Source organism: Hydra viridissima, unplaced genomic scaffold (assembly GCF_058129835.1).
Source record: "Hydra viridissima isolate aposymbiotic clone 2 unplaced genomic scaffold, HvirCarnegie_v1 scaffold_11, whole genome shotgun sequence".
Taxonomy (NCBI): domain Eukaryota; kingdom Metazoa; phylum Cnidaria; class Hydrozoa; order Anthoathecata; family Hydridae; genus Hydra; species Hydra viridissima.
Window position 1 is genome coordinate 10,181,627 of NW_028324310.1, and position 21,983 is coordinate 10,203,609.

Consider the following 21,983-nt stretch of genomic DNA (forward strand, 5'->3'; position numbering starts at 1 on the left):
AAGATGGCGAAATTTGGAAAAATGGAAATCCTTTAAGTTGTCACTTTTGTAGACGTCTTCATCTACAATATAAAAAAAAGAGTCCAATTTTATCCAGAGAAGAAGAAGCAGATCTAAAAAATCAAATAAATACCTTAAAGACGTTATGCAAAGTTTTTGATATTACAGGAAGAAAGTTGACCTTTAATATCAGCTATAGAGTTGATCTTACAATGTTTGATAATAAAGTAGTTAACGCACTTACAGAGACAAAATCCACTCAATCCTGCAATGTTTGCAATGCTAAACCCAACGAAATGAACAATATTGATTTATTAAAAGCAAAAACTGAGAATGAGTCAGCCTTGGGGCTTGGAATTTCAGCTTTGCATTGCTGGATAAAATGCTTGGAATTTGTTCTTCATTTAAGTTATAAAATTGAAATTAAAAAGGTATAAGCCAAAAACAATTGAGGAAAAATTATCTGTAGACTTAAAAAAAAGAGATTCAGGTACTCTTCAGAGAACGATTAAGCTTATATGTTGACATGCCTAAAACTGGGTCTGGAAATACCAATAACGGCAATACTACCAGAAGAGCATTTAAAAGTAGTAAAGTTTTTTCTGAAATTACTAAAGTTGATTGTGATATAATTAAAAGATTGCATAATATTCTCAAAACCATATCTTGTGGATATCCTATTAATATCAATGAATTAGATTTATACTGCACTGAAACAGCTAAACGTAAAGTGAGTTTGTACGACTGGTATGTTATGCCTCCCACTGTACATAAACTGCTGCTTCATAGTTCTTCCGTATCATATAAATTACCTTTGCCAATCGGGGTATATTCGGAAGATGCATTAAAGATTTTAAATGAACAGATAAGAAATTCTAGGCTGAAGCACACGGCAAAAATATCAAGGTTAAACACAATGATGAATCAGATGCACTACCTTCTAGTAAGATCAGATCTAAAAGTATCAAGCATATCTTTTAGAAAACATAAAAGCTATCAAGGAAAACCGTTACCAGATGAAGTTATTAAATTAATTGTAATATAAATAATAAAATGAACGTAATAAAATACTTTTTTTTTTCGCTATGTATCAAGCTCCTTTAAAAACCATTTTTTAAAATATATCAAGATAATGTATTTGTCTTGAAGATTCTAAAACTTAAAAATAAAATTTTTTGTACGCGTATAGTCACCTTAAACGCGCGTATACGCGAGTAAGCGCACGTTATACGCGTCGAAGCTACGCATAAAAAAAAAGTTTATTAACAAATTTGAAAATCTTTGACCCTAAAATTATTATTTTGATATATGACATTATTGATTTACAATTTATGTCAAATTTTATTTAATTTTTACTGTTTTTTGATTGTTCTGAGTCACTGTGCGCCGGTGCTTGAACAGGTGCTTAAATCCTACTCAGGTTTGTTAAGTCCCACTTTTATTGACCGTCAGTAATCTACTTCACTTTGTAGTAAAAGTTTGCTACGATATCATATTAATTGATGTTCATTTGATTAAATCTCCGTTTTATTTTATGCATTACTGTACGTTGCTTTGGATTTTTAATGAATTTAGCTGAGATAATTATAGAAAATTGAACACGCTTCCAGCAAATCAATTCATTTTGCACTAAAGTTATTTATCAAAACCCAATAGTTGTTCGAAAGCCATTTCATTTGGCTGCTTTCAAATTTATAGTTCTTAGTCTCTCTATACAACTTTTATGACCATTTTTTACAGATTTTTTTGTAACTTCTTAATTGAAACATGGCTTTCAAACTAGGGATAACAAATTTAAACCAATTCATAATAGTTAATGCTCTAGATAGTTTTTAATTTCAAGTCGTTAAATAAAAGCATACAAAATTAGAAACATAGCAAACTTAAAAAAAATATCACAAGTTTATAGCTCGTTGTTCTTTAAATACCCAGAAGCACGAACCGATACCGAGTCACGATACTGAAATCTTTTTAATTCTAGACTTTCTTTAAACTTAGAAATGCGATTTTTTTGATTTTCAGACAAATAATTCATCTCTAGAACAACAGAAGAATACTTGTTTGACACTATCTCTACTGCTTGTGCATGAAGGCTCTCCCATAGAGGAATTTGGCTCGTTACTTAAGGCTTCCAATAATACTCCAATTGCTTCACCATCTTGTCTTGGTAGTTATTGAAAAGCGGAGTAAAATTCTTAGCTGAAATTTTTGTCGCAACAGCCCTAGAATCACCACACCCTCCACAACATGGATAACAACCACTCGGACACTTTCCATCCATTCTCACACCGGCTTTCGTATTACAAGCTGTGTTGAAACAAGCATAGGTGACATTAGAACGCTGCATGGATAAAATCGTTTAGTAAATACTTCAGGCCATCCCTCATATATATCTTGATTTTCTCCACATGTTGTTTTTTGTTCAACATAAGAAACATCTTGGTGGTACATGTTGTAGATAAAGTCATAAACTTTTTTCGCATAGTCAGCATAAGACGCTGTCTCACTTTTCAAGCTAGTAAAATATCGTGCAGCTTGTTTTACTGCATATTCCATCTCTGCAGCATCAGTGCTCTCAAAATCTCTGTATGTAGTAGCTAGTGTTATAAGTGTTAACATTCGAAGTTGGGCAAAGTTGCGGAATGACGTAAAATGTATTTCAAATTTTTTAATGTGCTCAGCTGTTGGATTCCAATTAGAATTAGACATCTCGTTCAAATAAGGCATAAATCGATTATAGTCAGAGCCTGAAAGTCGTTCTGCTTCTTCCATGCATTCATTCATAGCTGCAGTAGAAGACTCCTTAATGCAATTTGTAAAATAGGTATGGTATTGAGTAAATTCTACGTCTGTAAGTTCTTTTTCTAAATCTAAAACTGCTTTGTCGACATATGCTTGCATGTTAATAAACTGGTTATTTACGTCATCTGTAAGGGTTTTCAAGGCTTTGTTGCAGGCATCGATTATATCTTGAGGCGTAGGAGATCCCAATTCTATGAAACCCAGCAAAGTACCCCATATTCCTAATCCTGCAGCCAATTTAGCAGCGTCTTTACCAAAGTTACCTACTATATCTACAACATCCACGATGTTTCCCATGACTTCAGCTTCTAAACCAGCATATTTGGCAATTTGTGCAATACTGCTTGCTAAATGAAAAAATTAATAATGCTTAAAGTTCTATCTAACTGTTATTCGTTTATAAATTTTCAAAAAATTTAAGGCTCAAAAAAAAAAGTACATTAAATAACTCTATAAGAATGAACCACCTTCAAGTGTAGCAACCGGTGCTTCGATTGGTTCTAATATAACTTCACTACCTCCAGGTACGTACTCGTGTGCATTGCAATATTCTCCGTTTGTCGGGTCTTCGTAACAACACCACTCATTATTTGGACAGCCTCCAGTAACTTCCAACCAATTATAGGAAATGAGAAGGATCACTCCGACAATCTGAAATGACAATAAATATAATAGTTTATTAATAACAATACTTTGAACCCATTACATCTCTAGGGTTAGTATCATCCGGAGCGATAACTTAAGCTTGCATCCTCTTCATTTGTTACTCCTTCGAAGAGTAATAAGAACACCTCACGCTTTTTCAAACTTATTATATAGCATATAGTGTTGTGCATATAGTTTTTCTGGTTAATTTTGTTATATCAGTACATTTTTCTAAAATATCAGTAGCTACAAACTATATCACAACTTTCCTTTCATAACATTTAAGGCAGCAAACATTAGAAAAATGTCATTGTATTTATGTTTTTATCAACTTTAGTTTATTTAAATATAGTGTCAGCCCATTAGATGGTATCTTCTCCCTTTCAACCTGTGAAGCCACTGTAATCAACTGTATATGTTGTAATGCAATACTTTTGAAATAATCTTCATTATTATTGCGCGTCTTTTTTTAACAAGATGTGTAAAAATAACTATACGACAAAATGTTTTCTGACCGCTTGTGTCCTATTTATTGAACAGTGGGCCAAATATTTAGTCAAATATTCATTATTCCTTAATTTTCAAAGACATCTTTGAAAACTTTCATCAAATGCTTTTGATAGCAGTTGATGCATTTGTTATAAGAAAAAATAAATAAAATAAAAAACGAGGTTATCTAATACCATGGGGCATTTGGGGTGTTATAGCGTCTAATTACCATTTTTCTGTTTCTTTTAAATGCATATACATATAAATAAAAGTTATTTTTCCTGCACATCAAGTTTTTTTTACAGATAACCTTCTGAAGAAATGAAAATTAAACTTATAACCGTTAGCAAACCTTTGTTTACATTGAGCAAGTTTACTTCATAGTAGCCGATTTGATACCCTTCTTATGCTAACAGCTCGCAAGTTGAACACTCTCGTTAGCCTAGTCAAATAGGTCAGTAAAATCAAGATATCCAAGTTTTATATCTTTCATTTTACGCTGTTTATTTTTAGTTCTCAAAGCTTTTTATTTACATCGGAACAGACTTTATTTCTTTCAAATCTTGTCTATCTTGGTGCTTCTCGTTTTATATGTCTAACCAATTCTGGCTACTTTTACTATATTTATTTTAGTTTAACCATTTTAATTCAGAAGAACAACATCAGAGTGTAGGTGAAACAAGCTTATTTTGCATATTTGAAAGCAAAATTTGGTGACCAAAACAAGCCATTGACTCTCCACAAAGTGTGTAAGCAGTTTGCTGAGAGTTCAAAAATCAGGATTTAACAATCTAGCATTCATCTTGTCTATTGGGCATTCTGTCATACTTCGTGAAAAACGTGAAGATGTAAAATGGTCATTGAGTTATTGCAATATGACAAACAAAATTGGCTCATCTGCTGACTTTAATATGGTGTACTTCCTTCTTGTTCAGCAACATAAAGTACACTGAGTATCCCTGCTTTCTCTGTATATGGAATAGCTGAGCGCGAGGGAAGCAATTGGTTGAGTCGGCCTCCTTGATCTGATCTTAAACCTGAAGACCCCAACATTTTACCTAAGCCAATAGGTGACAAGAAGAATCAAATATTCCCACCTCAATTGCGCAGTTTATCGAAAATGAACAGCTCACTGAGAATTTATTAGACCTTGAAGAGATTGCTTGGTTATCATTCAAAGATGTCCTGAAGAACTTTCTTGATAATATACAGTTGTGGACAAAATAATAGTATTGGCTTGTAAAACAATCATTTGTGATAATAATTTTATGTAAATTTAAATATAAATAAATAAATTTAGGCTAAACAGTAATACAAACACTGAATAATGAAATGGGAGCAAAAAATGTTGGTAACACTGTTCAAATTACTTTAGGGAAGTCCCGAATTTTACATACGAACATATCTAGATAAGTAGGTCAAAATAAGATATCTGTTGTTTCCTATCAATTTATTTATAAATAACATATCCGTTGTTACCTATTATTTATTTAAAGGTTTTGGTGTTAATTTAATGAAATATATAAAGTAATCGTATAAATTTATTTTATAAATAGAAATTATGGGTCGTGCAAAGCATTGTAGTGCAGAAAAGAGACAACCAATTTTTAAACTAAAACAAGAAGGGAAAACATACAAATTTATTCAAGAGTCATTAAGTTGTCCTCCTATGATGATTAGAAGTGCTCTAAAATGGAAAATTGTAGGCGAAACAAGGGGCCGAAAAAAAAAAACGACTGAACATGAAGACAGATTGATTAAACATGCTGGTGTTGCCGATCCTTTTGTAACTTCCCGCCATATTAAAGAAGATTTAAACTTAATCGTTTCTTCGAGAACAGTACGTAGACGGTTAGTACAAAGTAAGTTAGTCGCCAGAAGCCCAAGAAAAGTTCCCCTTTTGAAAAAAAAGGCATGTGGTAGCAAGATTATATTTTGCAAAAACGCATGCAGATTGGCCTGTTTCAAAATGGCGTAATATTTTGTGGTCTGATGAAAGCAAAATTGTTTTATTTGGGTCAAGTGGACGCAGGATGTATGTAAGGAGGCCACCTAACTCTGCATAAAAACCGCAATACACCATAAAAACTGTAAAATAGGGCGGAGCAAAAATAAATATTTGGGGTTGTTTTTCTTATTATGGCGCAGGGCCAATCTATAAGATTGATGGTCCATAATGACCAAGACAACTACCTTCAAATATTACAAAATACCATGTTGCCCTATGCAGAAGAAGATATGCCCCTAAGATAGGTTTATATGCAAGACAACGACCCAAATCATACCAGTCGCAGGGCAAAAAGTTGGTTCATTGAGAATAGGGTTGCAGTTATGGATTGGCCTGCACAGTCACCGGATCTCAATCCGATCGAAAACCTTTTGACCGATGTAAAAGAGGCAGTTTATAGTCAAAAACCAAAATATCAGCAGGAGTTATGGCAAGTTGTCCAGAATGCTTGGAACAACATTCCTTTAGAACGTTGTCAAAATTTGATTAACTCAATGCCGAATAGATGCAAAGCTGTAATAAAAAATCGGGGGCATGCGATTAAATACTAATTTTTTACTATTGTTTAATTTAATTTATATCATTTTTTTGTTAATAAAGTAAATTATTTGCAATATAACATTAAATAAATTAATACTACTATTATTATGTCCAACCTGTTTTTTATACTTATAAAATTATTAAAATAAAAGCAAAAATTTAAAACTTTCTACTAATTATTTTATCATTTCACACCTATTTAATTATTAATCCAGTATTACAACTTCTTTTACAGTAACTGCTTAAAGATAAAAATAATAATTCGTTAATTTTCATCACACTACTATTATTTTGTCCGTAACGGTACGTGCAAATAGCTTCACAGAATTTATTTAGAAATTATTGGTGTATATGTAAATATTTAAGTATTTTTACAGCAGTATCATGTAATGCAAAAGCATTAACATGTTAAATAGTAATTGTAGTTATGCCAGTTTATTTCATATTTCGTTGTATTTCGGTATTTATAAACTTTTGTTAAACAAGTACATATCTGTTTAGTAAAAATCTAAAAAATTTTTAAAATAGGGGATCCCATGGTTCAAATACTTGACGTTAAAAAAAGTGAAAAAAAACTAAGATCAATTTTGGATTTTCCGCCTAAAATATCGTTATAAATAAATGTCATACAAAAGTCAACAAGAGCTCTCTTCCCCATTGTTACTTTTATATTACTTTTAGGTGTTATACGGCGTTTCGTTTCGTGGTAAACTTTTATGGTTTGTGTGTTTAGAAATCATAGATGTTGACCATTAATGAAACGCGAAGAGCTAATATAAGGATTGCTGTTGCACAAAACTTTCTGATAAACGTAATGGTTTTTGGCGATGTTCAACCACCCTGATTATATTTCGATCTCATTGCTCAATTATATATTGAAAACGAAAACGATCATCATTCGTGATAAAGTAGCGTGCAAAAGTTTATAAACAGCTAAATTTTTCAAGTATTTTTTTTCGTAACTCTTTAAACTTTTCACTGAAAATAAATAAAATTTTTAACAGTTGTTCATATAGTGTGACTACATACAATAAAATACTCAAAAACATGATATCTTGTAACGGAAGGGAGAAATTCAAATTTTATCGAAAACATAATCGTGCAAAAGTTTACAAACAAATGAAAAAATTCACAAAAAAGATTATTTCTAATTCCTTCACAATTTTTCATCACAGCACATTAGTATTTTGCTGGTTAGCCTCTTGATTTTAGTATTGCTTGACAACAACAAGGTGTAGAGTCAACTAAGTTGATCAAAACATATACGGGGATATTTACCCAACTATCTAACTTTTGATAAAATTTGCACTGGAAAATCCAACCACGAGACATTTTGTCCTATCCATGTGGCAGCATGACATTCTTGATTATATCTAAATATACATTTTGATCCATTATGCCTTCGATGAGATGAAGTGGACTAATAGAATCACGACTGAAAGATCTCCAAACCATCGTATTGTAACCACCATGTTTAACTGTTGGGATTTGATACTTAGAAGCAAATCTTTCATCTTTCGGACGTCTCATATACTTGCTTCCATTGCTATCAAATCTACAAAACGTTGATTCATCACTGAATAAGACTTTTGACCATTCTTTGGAAGTCAATGCAAATGACCTTTTGTAAATTTCATTTGGGCTGAGCGATTATTTAACAATATCAATGGTTTCTTGGCTGGACAATGACCGAACAAACTATGCTGACGCAGGCAGCGTTTTGTAATATCTACACTGCACTTAGCAACATAATTCTTGCTTAAAGTGCTTTTCAATTTGACAACACTTCTGAGGGGATCTTGTTTTAATTTTCTTACCAAAGTTCTGTCTTGATGTTCTGTAATATCTTTGGCCTGCCTGGACGGTGCTTGTTTTCAAGTGTCTTTTGGTGTCTATATCTCTTATTAAGTACGCTAATTGTTGACTTAGCCACATCCAAAAGTTCAGAAATTTGCTTATAAGGAAAGTTCTTCTCTACAGCACGTATTATTAAATATTTCTTTTCTCTTGACAATTACTTAGATTTTCTCATTATTTTTTAACGTTGATTTAAGTTAAATATTATGTCCAGTAAATTAATTTTAATATGAATACATTTTTCTTAATGAAGTTTTGATTTTCTTATTGGGGCATAAAGTTGTTTATAATAAAATTTGAACTTCTTCCATTACAAGTTTTCATATTTTTGAACAAATCATGCTACTTAATCACATTATAGGAACAATTTTTAAAAAATTCATTCCTTTTCAGTCAAAAGTGAAAAAGTTACGGCGAAAAAACTTGAAAAATTTAGCTGTTTATAAACTTTTGCACGCTTTTTACCAAAGCGAACTGAGCACCGGAACAACCAAACTTGCAACTGCACTAATCGCCTGTATCGGAATATTCAAAGAAATTTGTACATCATGTTAAAGTGTCTTACTTCAATTTTTGTAAATGAAACTTTCTACTTTAGTGACTTTGCACATATTCCTCTTTGTATTGAAAATCGACACACTGCTAAGTTTGAACAGATGATTCACGCGAACCTGAGTTTTTTAGACAGTGGGACGAAAAACCTTATAACAACCCGAACGGTCTTGTATTCATCCAAAGCATTTACTTAAAAGGAGTGTATAAAAAAGTGACTTGCTTCTTTCTTCGAAGAAAGACATTTTTATAGCAAATAACTTTAGTCCTGACCTAGCCTCGTTACTTTTCAATTAAAAAAGTATCAAATCATCAATTTTCAATGAGAAAAGTATTAAACGTGTCCGAAGACAATAACCCACCAAACCTCAACCTCGCCCGGTTGGAGAATTTTTGAGCGTTTGAAAATAAAAGTCTGTAAGAAGAACTAGCAAAAAAAGATATCCGATTCAACTTGATACTAAAGTTAGTAAGTGCATTTAGGAAATCGACATTGAACTTAAAAAAGAACCTTGCTAAGTTGCGTAATTGCATTACTACTAGGAAATGCCGATTCCAGCTCATTGATATATATTTCTATACTTAAGCCAAACTTTTTTTTAACGTATTAATATCTTGCCAGAACCTGCAATGAAGTAGTAAAAATGTTTCTTTTGTCGTAAGCTATTCCAGAGCAAAGACTTTATCATTATCCATAAATGTAAAAGAAGGTTTTAGTTTGTAGTGTCCAATAGCCAAGGTGTGAATACCGTCTTGTAAGATGTGTCGTCGTTAGCGCTGAGTGCGATTTTGTTGATTTCTTCGGTGTAGACATTGTGAAGATGAGATCGGATAACATTCATGGTTGCGAGCTTTTCTGTCTTGTTCATTAAGCAGTCGTAATAGTCTTGATGAGTGATGTGTTTTTCAACGACTTTATTTTTAACCCCTTTGCATTTTTTCTCTTCTTTTTCATAGGTTTTGTAGGAGTAGAGTTTCGGTCGAAGTCCAACAAACTTTTTAATTTGCTTGCCACCGGTTTCATCCTTGAACATTCCAATAACTTTTTATTCAAGCCTACTTTAAACCCAACGTTTTGAATAGCAGGATGATCTTTAGGAAATTCGCTCGTGTCAAACTTGCTTTCAACGTCATCAGCAATGTCTTGATAAAAATCATCCGTTTCGATTTCGTAAATGAGCGAGTCAGTGTCGGTCATGAGTAGTTTTGCACGATCTCCGTATTTAGGTTTGATGTAGTCGTAATGATGCTCGAACATGAGAGTTTTGCTTATGTCTAGAACGCTCAGTCCCAAGTAAACAGGCTTGTTGTAAAAGACATTTGTTTTCTTCATGTGAACCGCGATTAGGTTTTCATCAAAAATGGTATTTCGCTCATAATTAGGTTTTCTTGACAATTTTAGAACATCTTTTCTAGTGGTGACAAGCCTAATATCAACATGCTTTAGAATATTCTCCATGGTTTTTCCAAACATGGAGTTGTTCATGAGCTTAAAAAAGTCCTTTTCAAACTCGTTTTTAGCTTTTGCTCTTAATCCAGTGTTGAGATCAATGCATTGTTTCATAAAAGGTTCTTCTTCAAAGGCGAAACCACGATGAATTTTTGTGATGATCAATCCCATTCGTTCATAAAGTTTTAGGCTTTCATGGTGAATAACACATTTTTCTTTGTTGTTTAAATTGGGAACAAGCTTGTCTACTTTTCCAATGGTTAGTCTTTCAGGAGCTAATGGATAGTCATTGTGTAAATCGTGTAGGCTTTCAGGATAGGTTAAATCGACTTCGAGAATACAAGGCATGGATTTCCAATTGGAGAGTTCATCCTCAGTCATCCATCTAAATCCTCTAACAGGAAGAGGTTTGCACATAGCCCATCCATATAAATTGTTAGCGTCTAAATACTGAATGAATTTCGATGGTTTTGAAGGATCATAATCACCCATGTATTTGTTGTTAGCAGTTGCATGTCGTTTAGAGATCATGCAAATTCCACCGCGTATCCCTCTTTGAACCATGAGAAGCATATCAATATCGGTTAGAAGCTCTAACTGAATTCCAGTTAGTTTTAACATTGCATCCCAAGCCAAACCGGGTGAGGTGTAATACCAAGGAGGGTCAATCCTGTAATAGGTGCAACACACGTCTCTGAAATTTTCAAAGACATCAGCAAGTATCAAGACGTCAGACACGTTGTACAGTTTGTGGTAATCTTTAAACGTTTCACAGCCAAATACCTTCCAAACGTTTTGAGCATGTGCATAGTCTTCGGAGCTTATTTCCTCATCATTCAGTTTGGAATAGAATGCTTCAATAGGAGGTAATTTCGTTTCGGAAAACTTTTCAATCGAGTCCATCCATTCGTAAGGGTAAACACCTTTTTTTCTTAATAAATCAAACTGCTCTCCAGAGTAATATTGAGCAACGTTTTTGCATTGGTCGTTGTTTAAATTTTCAGCCAAAGTGTCTAATCTACCAGCCATGAATCTGATGCTATCAATAAACCTTAGCTCTTTCCATACTTCCTTTAGTTTACCTTTCTTATCAGTGAATTCTCTCACTTTGATTTGTTTAGAGAAGCTGATATATTTTTCTTCATTGTTAGGTATACAATTGAGCTTTCCACCTAATTTCTTGATGAACAAATGGCTGTCGTAGCCGGACAAATTATGGAAAATAATGGGAATGAATTTTGGAATTTTATAATTCAAGTTGCATTTGTTATGAGCAGCTCCTCGATACTTTCCGGTCAAATGACAATGGTCTAAGACTTTATCACCGTTAAGATCTTTATTGCAAATATGACATAGAGTTGCAACCTCAAAATTCTTTTTATCCACCTTATTCATCACTCTCTTTTTTACTATATCAATCTTGTCGAAAATCTTTATAAGATCAGTTTCAAGACTGGTTACAAACTTTTGAGCTACATCATCGTCATCGCTTTCTTCTGTGTACATGACAGGTTCTCCTTTGTAAAATTTGTCGTTAAAGCATTTGATATAATAGCAGAAGGAGCTTGGAACATGCTTATGGTATTGTTTGGTGCATGACTCTTTCGAATTCGGTGTGCAAGTGTTGATAGATTTGGTGAAACTTTCAAAGTCTGCGTATACGACGTACGGAACCCTCATAGACTTGTTATAGTTTTTAAACTGAACGGTTGTTCCTTCTTTAGGAAGTTCAATTCTTACTGAAGCGTTGTCATAACAATAAGGTTGATGATGTTGAAGTTTTTCTTCCTGGTCATAACCTTGAAGACATCTTCTGCAAAAATAACTTTTGTGTTGATGATTCGATGCTGAGGAACCAGCAAACCGACTGAAACTTTTAATGAGACAGTAATGGTTAATGTCTTCGTTTGAAATAAACAACAAATCAACACAGTGCTTTCGATCTGTAAATTCAGATATTCGCAAAGGGTAAGGTTTTTTATTTTCATACCCAAAGACATTCACGCTAATAGTTGGGTTATTCACTTCAAACTTGTCGATTTTATGATAATCCACAGGAAATGTTACTCCATCCCAATTCAGCTCTTCTGATTTTAGAACCAAGTCTTTATGTCTCTATTTTTCATATTCAAAGCTCTAGTGACTGCCCATTTAAAGCATTGATTGTCGTCGTTTTTAATGTTGATGATGGCATTTTTGTTTTTTAAGATAGGAGACAGCTCAATATAGGAAGAACCACAGAGAGGTTCGTAATCAGTAAAGTTAATGTCCATTCTTAAAATCTTAGATATAGTGCAATTAGATCCTAAAGCATTGTATTTGACACTACTTTCCAAGACTTTTTCTTCTATTTCACCAATGAGCGTTCTTACATCTGTAGCTGCTAGAATAATCTCTGATCTTGATGAAAAGGTTGCTTCCCTAGTCACTTCTTCACCAGTGATGATGCTTACAGATTTCATTTCACACGTTAAAATAATTCTTACCTTGGTCTTTCTTTCTCCTTCCATGGTTTGAATGGCTGACTCTCTCTCACCAAATTAAAAAAGGATGCAATATCTTGGTATCGAGAAGAAGGTCTATAAGAAAATTGTCTCACAGCACGCTCCGCTGAATGTTCAGTCATTTTAAACTTTACTGTAAATGGTTTTGGCGCGAGAGGTTTATACACTGTTTTTAATACAAGTGACTTGATAGACTTTATCTTTTCATTGATTTGTTCCACTGATTCGCTTACCTTCTTCTTGACTACTTCTGGAACGTAAGGATCTATCCATTCTTTAATATCATTAAACTTATTTGCAACATAGGATGTCACACTTTTTGCAGCTGCCGTCAGACTTGAAAAAAATGAAGGTCTCTGTGGAATGACTGGTTTTGGTATAATGACAGGTGTTAAATCTGAAACAGGCTCATCAAGGATGTGAATTGGTCTTTGCAAATGAATTGGTTTCGGAGCAATAGGAGGTTTTACTACAGTAGGTCTTGGTGGGATGATCGCTGGTTTTGGAGCGATGACTGGTTTTATCACTGCGGAAGGAACAAACCTTACTTTTGTCGGCTTTATTGAAACTTTTGTTGACTTTACAGAAACTTTTACAGCTGGTTGAACAAACCTAACCACGCTTTCATTAACAGGCAACGGTCTTGCCTCAGTCGTTCGTCTACGAGCTACAGGTTGAGGAGCAGGGTCATACCCAATGACAGGTCTTATGACCTCAATGAGCTCGGCTTTTTTCATTTTATAGATACCTTTGATATCACCACGACCTTTAGCCATCTCTCTTAATTCTTTCACAGTCATTTTTGAATAGTTTCGATCTTTTCGATCATTAACAGTTTTACTTTCCATTTTTATTACGGAAAGATTTTTGTTTAAGCCGCTTTCAATTATTCGCTCTTTGACAACAGTTTTATCACCCATTTTATTAAGGGAAATAAAATTTTTTTCGATGCTTTTAAGTTTTCGCTCTTTAGCAATTAATTCTGGTTTTGAAGAATAGATACTCATTTTTATTATACTAAGATTTTCTTTAAGTCAATTCAATTTTTTTTAAATCTTGGCACACTTTCAGCATATTTTCTTCTTCGAAAAGTTTTTACCGTTTTTTAATTCTTTTCGCGGGAGAATTAAAAACTTATGAAACAAGATAATTGGCAAAAATTTCGCTTATTGAGTCGTATACATGTGCTTGACCCATTTCATCAAATCTAATCGTATACTTTCTTCCCCACTCGTCATGTGCAGTAAATTCGCATCCAGCCGCATGAATTTCTTTTTTTCATCAAACAGATGCGCCCGACCCATGGTATCAAATTCAATCACATACTTCCTCTCCATCTTTTTATTTATGCCAAGAATTTTATTTAAGTCAATTTTTTAACATGACAAAAGTTAAAAAATCAATTTTGCTGCTTTTTACGTTTTTCAAGCTTTTCAGAATTTAAAAATTCAATCTTGATTCCATTATCCACCTTTCCATCTCGACGCTCTAAATATCTCCATCCACGTCCAGTTCCTGCCATCGCTTTGTAAAGAGACTTGTATTCAGTCACCTCACCCGTTTCAATGTTGGTTATTCTCACAGTGATGGGTTTTTTCTTAACTAAACTAAGCCATTCCCATTTTGGATCAACAGGTTTTTTTTCTTTTGGAGGAGGCTTTACTTTTTTTTCTTTTGCTCTTTCTAAAATCTCATCTTTACTGATCAAATTATTTTCAACCGCAAGCATCATCAACGTTATTAAATCATCTGCTGTTTTACTAACGCCGTTTTCATTCAACAAATTTTTCAAATACGATGTTGTATATCTCATTTTATTATAACAAGATTTTTTTTAAGTCAATTCAAAAATCATGATTCTTTAGAATGTTCATCAATGACTGGTCGTGTGTTTTTTATTGCTTTCACAAGCTCATCCTTTTTCATTTCCGAGTAACCTTTTATCGCATGGTTTTTACCTAATTCACGCAATTCTTTCACCGTTTTGCTATTCTTTTTTTTTTATTCAGATAAAAACTAATAAACAGCAGTCATGTTGGTTCCATCTGAAACAAATTTAAGCAGTTTGTCAGAAATAACCACTGCAAAAATAACTGTATTTGCAATAGCTGAAGTTCGAAATTTAAGGTTTACCACTAATTCAGCTGTTTCCGACGCCACTCTTTCTTTTTGCTTGCTGATATCCACAAAGAACAACGGATATAATTTTATATATTCAAGCAAGCTTAACCCAGATTGACAAACAAGTTCATTTGTGCCGTAATATTTTTCATCAAAAGAGAACGCATCTGAATAAGCCATGACCACTCTCTTTTCTCCAAAATTCAAGTCGTAATTGTAATTTGGATACTTTATTCCATTAACAGTCACGTAAAAATTGCTAACATCACAATGGTCGAATAGTGACGGATTAACTGTTTGACTGGAATTTCTGTTTGTCTGAAGTCCGAACAAGATAAATCTTGGAATGCTTTTGTCAGTGACTCTTCCAAGCGACCAGGTAAATTCTGTTTGACCGGCTGGAATAAGCTGTCTTTCACATTTGTTTGATTTATAAGCCACTTGAATGGGGATTTTTTGAGCTATTAAATTCATGAAATCAGTCTTTTTCGAAATATCCAATTCAACGCGAGGCATATAAAGTCTGAATTTTTTAAGGTTGATCATTCCTGCACTAACACTTTCCGCTCTATAAATTGCATCATCGCATTCTTTCTTTGTAAAGGTGATGGTGTGTCTAAACCCATAAACAACTTTATCATAGGTTTTGCAAAATCCAAAAATGTGTTTCAACGGAATTTTAAACGAAAAAGCTCCAACGGATGTTGTGCCTGCAAACAAGTGGTCTCGTCTAACATTGAATCCTGAATTTCCAACAAGATTTGACGTATCCATATACCACATTTGCTTTAATCCATCAGAAAACTGAAATCCATAAGGATATTTCATCAATCCAAGTATGGTGGTGGCTGGACCTGGATACATCACTCTTTCCACTTGCTCTCCCGACAAGTCATAAGTCACATCATTAAACAAATACATCAAAGCGTTGTTCACCAGTGCAATGTTGTCTTTAGCATCGTAAAAGGTTCCATCGCTCTTTTTCAACACTCCTTCAATAAGAATGTAAGCCTCTGATGGTACTGTTTGAATCGATTGGCAGTCAATCTCAAAAGTAATCGTGCCTGAAGAATTTAAATTGAGATTGGTTGGAAGGTACTCAAAAAAATCTACTTTTTCAATACCAATATCATACTCTGGGTTCTCAGTAACTCTTAATCGCTCAGTACTTATCATTTTTTATATAATAAAAAAAATTATTTAATTCATTTCAATGTCTCTCTCATTGCAAGACATTGCAAGTTTATAACAAGTCATCGCAACAAAATGCTATCTTCATACTATTTTCATACCCTGCCCCATTTTCACCAGGTCTTGAATTCGAATCGCGTTCTTTTTAGACATTTTATTACTTTGAATAGATGAACCAGTCTTTAATTTCTCAATGGTCTTTTTACCTTTATCAATAGCCACGTCTTTAGCAGCGGAGATGGCTGAAAGGGCTAACTCTGTCCCAGCAGATTTTGCAGCTGTAATCGCTTCTTGTCCAATTTTACTTGTAGCAGCATTTTTAAGCAAATTCACTGTTGCTTTTGACACACTTGACGCAGCTGCTCTTTTTATGAAATTTTTAATCATGTCCACAATACCACCTCCACCAACAACGTTCTTTTTCACATATCTTCTTTTGTTCACAATGAGCATTTTTTAAATAAAAACAATTTTTTAAATAATTTTATCAATAGTCCTCATTTACGATTTATATTCCTCTTTATTAATCTCTCCTCAGCTCATCGCAAATAGCAACAGCTACATTTCTTGACTCTTTATTCCCAGCATGCCATGCAGCAATACTCAATTCAAGCTTTTCCACCAACGCATTAGGATCGCCTGGAAGAATAATGACACCACGACCTTTTTTACCTTTTTCAATGCGCATCATTTTTTCCCAAATAGGAGCAATAAGTTGCTGATACTTTGGTCTTCTTGATGATTTCGGTTTATGCGGTTGCGAATCAGATCTTATAGCATCACTATCCATTAAAACTTTTTCATAATTTTGCAAATCTTCATCGGTATAGCTCTTTGGTATTGTTAATTCAGTCATCAGTTCCCAAAGGCCTTTTGTTCCTTCATACCTTTCATCACCAACAATGATATCATCTCCATCTATTTCAACCTCCATTTTTCCAATGTACATTTTATCTTCAACTTTGTTCACTTCAAAAGGTCTTTTCTTTTTTTGATCGACTGACAGGCTTTTGATCATCTTTTCATTGCTCTCGATGATGGGTTTAAATAGCTTGCTCACATCAGCTTGAAAATTCGTATCTGAAATGTTGTCATTCACGCTGTTCTGATAAATCCTCTTTCGTCTGTCATTAATTTCTTTCACAATTTCATCCCTTTTATTCAGGTCTTGTATTTTAAAGAAAAACATCTTTTTAAAATACGTGGAAAAAAACATAAATTGGTTTTACGACTACGTTGATCCTTTCTTAAAATACGTGGAAAAAAAAAACATAAATTGGTTTTACGATTATGTTGATCCTTTTTTAAACAAATTGTTAAACGTTTGAATCGCGTCTTCTCGTCCTTTTTGGATCAAGTTTTTTTTAGTAACTTCATCTATTCCCTTTTTGGTTTTGGTTCGTATTTCATCCATCAAGGATTTAAATTTTTGAAGCTCATCAAGAATCAATTGAAACTCTGAATCGTTTATTTTCCCGTCCATCAACGCTTTGGAAATATGCTCGCTAATCGTATTCAATTTCGACTCTGCCAACACTTTGATCTTTTCATGCTTCTCCGCTTTTAATGCTAGTTTTTTGTTGACTTATCCTCCTACAATCGATAAAAAACCCATTCCAATAGCTACACCTTCACACGCAATCGCAACAGGAGCAGCAGCGATGGTTGATAAAAGACCAATTCCAGTCACACCCAAAGCAGTGCATAAGGTTTGCATCGTATTATCCACATTAGAAATGATCTTAAACACGCGATGATACTTTTTGCTTAGATGAACTCTCTTTGCTTTTTCACTCTCTATCTCTTTTTGTATCTTGCCTATTTTTTGAAGACGGTAAACATGTCCTCCTTCATCTGCAGGAGCTGTTGGAAGAACTGGATAAAGTTTTTCATTCAATATTTCCTTTTTTTTTATTTAAAAAATTATTTTAAATCAATGTAATTAATCTTACAAAGTTTTTCTCCTTTTTTAACAATCACGTCCTGTTTGCTGTTACTATTCACATCCATAATAACATCATCTACAGACTCTGAAATAATAACTTCGTTTTTTCTATAATTCAATTGATCAGTAATTTTATTCATTAATGTTATCACTGCAACACCTTTCTCCAAATTCAGCCCAATGGATAAAGCTATCATTGTATGTGAGAGAGCAGCAAATTTAATGTCTTTCTGAGCAAAAATCTCATATTGTTCATTAACGTTGAAATAAGGTGGATGATCTAACGTTTTCGTAGACACAATAATGTTGTTTAGCCTTCTTTCCTCTTACTCTCTAACCCTCTCTTCCAAAATTTTTAATTGCAAATCCAAACTATGAACTTCTGCTGAGGCAACATTTCTAAAAAACTTGTGAGGACCATGCATTTTACATATTAAAATTAAATTTTTAGATCATTTTTGCAAACTTAACAATTCATTATTATCTACCCATGAATTAAACGAGTCTGGATATCCTAACCATTTGACTAACGACTTGCTCTTGGTTTTGCGAATGATTTTTTCAATTCTGAATATGTCTTGATGTGTCTTTTGCATCTCCTGCTCGTAAAAGGTGCCTTGAATTTCTTCACCGTTAGCGTCAGAGATTTTATACGTGGGCGGATTCGTATACTGAACTTTTGACACTGTAAAAACCTCCTCTGTCCATCTCGGTGTATACCCCTTTTCAAAATGAGACTTCTTTTTTACAATCCGCGCTTGATCACCCATTAAGAATTTTGGTTTTGCTGGTAATGTTTGATCCTTTCCATACAGATTCCACCATACCCTACCTTTATTCTTTTCATCGCTAGCTTCCACTGGTGTCATTTTGATAGAAGAGTGCTTTGTGTTGTTGTAACTTTTTACCATCTCATCTAATACGTCAATGTATTTATTAGTGTTGTTAGCTGAAAAATATTTAAACATTCTCTCTTTCATCGTTCTGTTCCATCGCTCGACAACACAACTTTTTTCCTCGTTTTCAGTGGAGTATAATTGTACACCCAAAGCTCTCACATGTCTGTTGTAAAATTCTTTTCCTTTATCCACCCACATTTTGACACACTTTCTCTCCTCAAATATTTTGCTTAGAGCTATAGCTACATCAAGACCTGTTTTGCTTTTTAACGGAACGATCCATCCATACTTTGAAAACACGTCGATCACCATGAGTAAATATTTTACACCGTTGTTGAATTTTGAAAACGATTGCATATCAACCAAATCAGCAGCCCATATTTCATCAATGTCATTCACAATCACTTTTCTTTTTTTAAAATGATGAATCACCGGTTTATGAAGCTCCTCTGCAAGTTGATCCGTCCATTTCAAATCGCTCACACCAAATCCTTTTGTTGTTGAAGGTGATCCATGCGATGAAACAAACTTGCATTTGGTTATCCCACAAGAGTTACAAGTTCCTTTAAGCATATGTCTGTTGTTTTTTGTGATTTCGTTTTTCAAGTGAATGGTTTCAGTCTCTCTTTTGCATTTAACGCAGTACATTTTAACATATATAAAAAAGTTTATATAAAAATGGAAGTGATGAAATTGTCGTGTAAAATTGGAAAAACCAAAAGAAACAACAGCAAGCTTTTACCAAGAAGCATTCGAGGAATCATCGTTGGAAAGTCTGGATACGGAAAAACAACGTTGCTGCCCAATTTACTGCTCAGACCTGGATGGCTTGATTATAACCGCTTGCAAGTGTTTGGAAAATCCCTTTTCCAACCCGAATACAAAATACTCAAAAGATCCTTCGAAAATAAACTTCCTAAAAAGGATATTGTTGATTTGTTAACGGATGATGTACAAGATGAAATGGAAAAATTGAATTTAATCCATGAAGATGTTATTAACGATCTTTCAAAAAAATATTCCAACAATTATGATATGGAATGTCAATTTTTCGAAACAGCAGACGATGTGCCTGAACCAGAAGATCTTGATTCATCTAAAAACAATTTGATGATCTTTGACGATTTACAATTAACCTATCAAAACAAGTGCGAAAAATATTACATCCGAGGAAGACATTCTAACGTCGACTGCTTTTATCTCGCTCAAAACTATTTTGAGATTCCAAGACATACCATCAGAGAAAATGCTAACTTTATTTGTCTCTTTAAACAAGACCAAAAAAGCGTTAATCAAATTTATCAAGATCACGTTTCCTGCGATATGAAAATAGAAGAATTTAAAGCCTTTTGCAATCATTGCTGGAATGAACCTCACGGATTTGTCGTCATTGATCTCTCTTCTAAAAAGAACGAGGGAAAGTACCGAAGCGGGTTTGATGATTTTTTATTTTTCTAAAACAATTTAAAAAATCATTATTATTTAAAAAATGTCAGGTATAATCATCGATGTAGATGGAAAATCAAGTGTTATCACCACTGAATTTTTAGATAAAATCGTTTTTAACGAAGGAAAAAGTTATGAAATGGCTTTTCTCGGTCTTGAAACTTACAACAGCATTCCAAATGTAAACAGTAAAAACAATTATTTCAAATACAGCATGAACAATGGAGCTAATTGGGAGAACATTATCATTCTATCAGGAAGCTATGACATTAAAGACATCAATGAGTATTTGCAAAGGTCTATTTTAAACACAATAAAAACAGCTCAACGTGGAAGTTATATTATTGCAAATAAAATTAATTACTCTCCAAACAACCTTCAAATTGGAATCAATCTTAATACTTTAAAATCAACCATTAAACTTGGTTTGAATTATTTGATTGACTTTAACGTGGAGAACAGCATCTCATCAGTTTTAGGGTTTACTAAAAGAAAATTAAATTCCAATTCCGAATACGAGTCGGATAATATCGTTAGAATTTCAAGCATTAACACCATCAGAATCGTTAACAACGTTATCGGATCATCCTATATTAATGGAACCCAATTAAATTGTATTTACTCCTTTTATCCAAATGTTAGTCCAGGTTTTAAAATCATCGAGAGACCAATGCATTTGATTTATCTTCCTGTTAAACTGTTTGAAATTTCAACAATGGTTACTCGTATCATTGATCAGAATGGAGATTTGGTTGATTTTCGTGGAGAGGATATTACAATACGATATCATATTCGAGAAGTGAAATAAATAATTTTTAATACATAAAAAATGAGCAATTATCAAAACATCGAAATTAACATCTCGCAGAGTCAATCTGATAAAATTAAAAAAGCCATGCATGATAAAACCGATACTAGCATTAAGCTTTCTCATCAAGACTTGAACGGTAAACATGTTCTCGCTATCACTAATGCGCAATTGAACAAAATTAGAAAAGCGTATGAAGCTGGAAAAGGGGTCACTCTTAAATTGAGCAAAAGACAAATTGCATACAACTCGAAAATAGAAGGAGGTTTCATCGGAGCTCTTTTACCGTTACTAGGTATGATAGGTAGCACTCTTGCCACAAAGGTTGTTCCTGCTCTCGCCACTGGATTGTTAGCAGGTGTAGGCTCTTCTGCCGGCTCTGCTATGGTTGATAAAATTGCTGGACGAGGTCTTTTTTACATGAGCAAAAATGGAAAAGGAATGAAGATAAAAACTTTAGGTGGAGAAGGATTGTTTATCACCCCATGGACTAAAAATGTTCACGGTGATGGACTCTTCATTAAAACTGGAAAAGGCTATCAATCTGCTGGAGCTGGTTTATTACTCGGTCCAAACTCACCCTTTTCAAGCATTCCTTTTTTAGGTGCTATTCTCTGAAACTTCTTTCACCTTTTTCAAAATTCGGATAAACTTTTTAAGAAATTAAAAAAATGATCGACTTTCAATGGATTGACGTAGAAGGAATTGTTTTACCTAATGAGGCTT